We start from the raw sequence: 4592 nt of genomic DNA on the forward strand, positions 1-4592 counted from the left end.
TGTATGATGGTTTGCACTATTATGGTCTGTTTGTCCAATAAAGCTGATGATTTATTGTACACTTATTTGTTGTGTTGTGTTTAATGTGCCTGTAAAGCTGCAGCATGTAAGAATGTCATAGTTCCCGAGCAGGTGCTGCTGACAATATGGACAGTCTTGGTTTTCTTGAAGTGCAGCCTTGGCAGCAATGGCCACATCCAGAAAATGGATGGACGAAATACTGCTTCCAGTTCATTAAACATACGCTGTGCAAGAGGATATCATTTTGAAAGAAACCGTGGTTTAATTTACTGGTTCTCCACATGTCCGATATTGTGAAGCATCTAAGTAAATCATGTGTTAAGATTAATTTTCATAGCACTTGATGGATGAACACCATCAACATTTTCTGTACTTCACATTAGTGGTGTCTAAATTATAGTACGTTAATCAACACCGAATCTCAGCTGCATGTTTAAAACAAGGAGAAATAATTGACTGGAGCTTTCAAGCATTTGAAAGAAAACTGGTTGTCAAATCTGAAAGCACAGAATCTTACTGCAAATGCAAAATGTCATTAATGGTGCCAGAATTCTTGGTTTTCCTGGAGTTTAAGTGAATACCATTCATTTATCATTTAAGAGAAATGCTCAAGATGTTAACTCAAATACCCTGAAGCAAATAACGTTCACATACATTTATTTAGCACATCAATCAAACACCTCTATTAACCTCCTGCTGGAGATGTAGTTATAGCTGATTGAATTTCTTTTGTGGGCCTTTTTGCTCATTTCAAAATTTCAAATGTTTCTACCTTGTGCTTAATATTTTGAATCAGGAAATTATTTTGCATTATATTTGCACAAATAATTTATGAAGGGATTTGGGCAGGTTGAGTAAGCCAGCAAGAACATTGCAGATGGAATATAAAGTGGAGAAATATGAAATAATGCACTTTGGTGGGGAAAATAGAACAACAGATTAGTGATGGATTGGTGAAATTCTGAGCAATTTCAGAATTCAGAGGGTCCAAGGTGTTCTTCGAAACTAATCTTAGATACGCAACACGCAATTAGAAAAACAAATGGTAGTTTAGCATTTAGTTTAAGGTAATTGTGATATAATTGAGGCTTACCAGGATATTGCCTGGATTGCAAGGTTTTAGCTATAAGGAGGGGTTGGACAAACTTGGATTGTTCTCTGGAGCATCAGAGCCTGAGGGGAAGTTTATAAAAATTCTGAGAAGCTTCAAAGGGTTTCAATGTGAATCAACATATTTTAGTTTAAAAATTATACCGAAGCACACCTCTCTCTTTGTGATACCTACATTGCATTGAGCAAGGATTCAACGTTTCGATGGGAATCCAAGCAGGGAAATTAATCTCCTTGCTAGTTCTGACAGGCTAATTTCAGGTTGGAACAATTGATGATCTGATTATAGGCCATTCACGTGCCTCCCACTGACTATATAGCTGCAAGATATTCACTGGGGATGCAAGTGCATGAATAAAGCTTAATGCTTTCCAATGAAGCGGCGAAGTAATAATCTACAATCTAATGGATAGAAAGGTTTCCTTGTTCATTTAACACCACCATATAATATCAGCAACTACTGACAAGCCTATGGCTAGGAAGCAAGAAGTTTACAATAAATAATCCAGCACACATTCATAATGTTGAGAATTATCATTTTTCCTTGGCTTTCACCGTGAGACTAGTTACACCCATTCAGTTCACTGAGCATTGTGTGCATTTCTGGTTGCCAGCTTCGGTCTGGACCACCATTAGACATTTGCCTCTGTGTTGTATGACTCCATTAATCAATGGAGGTGTCAGACTAACACAACCAGCTAGCCCCTTTGGTCTGCCCTGTGCAATTGACACCGAGATTGACACATTCTTGACTAGTAAGGGTGTCAGGGGTTACGGGGTGGAGGCAGGAGAATGGTGTTGAGAAGCAAAGAATGGCAGAGTAGACCTGATGGGCCAAATGGCCTAATTCTGCTCCTATAACTTCTGAATTTATGAAGTGTGATGGCTCAACAGCAGGGGGCAGGTAACCTCCTAAAAGTGTAGAAAAGTGGATCACTAACATATTTTGCACCTTTAACAGTTTATATGAGGTAACTTCAGTTAGAACCCTGTCAAAAACAACACATCCTTCTCTTAGATGTATGCAGTGGCATGATGTGTCATGAGAACCAGCAACCTATTTCCACAGGTCTACTCTTATCTGAATGAATGAATAAGTTTATTGGCCAAGTATGTACACATACAATGAATGTACCTTGGTGCTCCGCTCGTAAGTAACAACACAAACATATAGTAAACGATTAAGAATAAAGCATAAAACATTAAAACATTAAGAATACAACATTACAGTTTAAACATGTGAGTGAAATAAACCAGAGCAAAAAGAGACTACAGACTTTTCGTTATTGAGGAGAGCTACTACTCGTGGGGAAAAAAAGCTGTTTTTATGTCTGGCTGTGGCTGCTTTGACAGTCCGGAGTCGCCTTCCAGAGGGAAGTGCTTCAAAGAGTTTGTGGCCAGGGTGGGAGGGGTCAGAGATGATCTTGCCGGCTCACTTCCTGGCCCTTGCAGTGTACAGTTCATCAATGGGGGGAGGAAGTTGCAGCCAACAACCTTCTCAGCTGATCAAACGATTCGTGGCAGCCTCCAGATGTCGTGCAGGGTGGCTGAGTCAAACCAGACCATGATGGAGAAGGTGAGGACAGACGCTACCATGGCAGTGTAGAATTGGACCATCATTGCCTGTGGCAGATTGTGTTTCCTCAACTGCCGCAGGAAGTACATCCTCTGTTGGGCCTTTTTGACTGTGGAGTCGATGGTGGCCTCCCATTTAAGGTCCTTGGAGATGATGGTTCCAAGGAACTTAAATGACTCCACAGATGTGACTGTGGTGTTGTTGATGGTGAGTGGGGGGAGGGGAGGGGGAGCTCTCCTAAAGTCTACAATCAGTTCCACTGTCTTAAGAGCATTGAGCTCCAGGTTGTTGCGATGGCACCAGGATGCCACCTGTATCACTTCCCGTCTGTAGGCAGATTCCTCCCCATCCTGGATCAGTCCAATCAGGAAGAGGAACAAACATGCAGATGCTGGTTAAAATTGAAGATAGACACAAAATGCTGGAGTAACTCAGCAGGACATGCAGCATCTCGGGAGAGAAGAAATGGGTGACGTTTTGGGTCGAGACTCTTCTTCAGACTGATGTCAGGGGAGGGGGAGGGACAAAGATAGGATGTAGTTGGAGACAGGAAGGCTAGTGGGAGAATTGGGAAGGGGAGGGGATAGAAAGGGAAAGCAGAGACTATCTGAAGTTAGAGAAGTCAATGTTCATACTGCTGGGTTGTAAACTACCCAAGCGAAATATGAGGTGCTGTTCCACCAATTTGCGCTGGGCCTCACTCTGACAATGGAGGCGGCCCAGGACCGAAAGGTCAGATTGGGAATGGGAGGGGGAGTTGAAGTGCTGAGCCACCGGGAGATCAGGTTGATTAAGACGGACTGAGCAAAGGTGTTCAGCGAAACAATTGCCGAGCCTGTGCTTGGTCTCGCCGATGTAGAGAAGTTGACACCTGGAACAGCGGGTACAATAGGTGAGGTTGTAGGAGGTGCAGGGGAACCTCTGCCTCACCTGGAAAATTGTTTGGGTCCTTGGATGGAGTCGAAGGGGGAGGTAAAGGGACAGGTGAAAGTACCTGGGGAGGGGATGGTTTGGGTGGGAAGGGACAAGTTAACCAAGGAGTTTCGGAGGGAACGGTCTCTGCGGAAAGCAGAAAGGGGTGGAGATGGGAAGATGTAGCCAGTAGTGGGATCCCTTTAGAGATGGCGGAAATGTCGGAGGATAATATGTTGTTTGCGATAGCTGATGGGGTGGACGGTGAGGATAAGGGGGACTCTGCCCTTGTTATGAATAGGGGGAGGGGGAGCAAGATCAGAGCTGCAGGGTATTGAGGAGACCCTAGTGAGAGCCTCATCTATAATGGAAGAGGGGAACCCCCGTTTCCTAAAGAATGAGGACATCTCCAATGCCCTTCTATGGAACACCTCATCCTGGGTGCAGATGTGGCGTAGACGGAGGAATTGGAAGTAGGGGATAGAGTTAGTTGGTGTAAAGAGAGTATAGGAGAGAGGAGAGTATGCAGCTTTGCGGTGCTCCTATGCTGAGGGTCTTCGGGTCCGAGATGTGCTTTCCCAGCCTCACATGCTGCTTCCTGTCTGTCAGGGAGTTGATTCACTGACAGAGGGGTTCAGGCACAGTCAACTAGGAGAGTTTGGAGTGTAGTAGCTTTGCCTTGGCTCTATAATGGGTAGGAAGGAACTGCAGATGCTGGTTTACAATAAAGGCAGACACAATGTGCTGGATTAACTCAGCGGGTCAGCCATTATCTCTGGAGAAAAAGGGTCCCAACCCGAAACGTCACCCATCCTCTTTCTCCAGAGATGCTGCCTGACGCACTGAGTTACACTGGCACTTTATGTCTATCTTTGGATCTGTAATGGCTTAAGTTATGTTCATGATCATAGTGCTCCCTTAGCCATGTTGTTGTTAAATGTGTGCGTCACACTTAACATGCTCACTTTGTAAG

The sequence above is a fragment of the Rhinoraja longicauda genome, chromosome 16, assembly GCF_053455715.1.
Source record: "Rhinoraja longicauda isolate Sanriku21f chromosome 16, sRhiLon1.1, whole genome shotgun sequence".
Classification (NCBI taxonomy): Eukaryota; Metazoa; Chordata; class Chondrichthyes; order Rajiformes; family Arhynchobatidae; genus Rhinoraja; species Rhinoraja longicauda.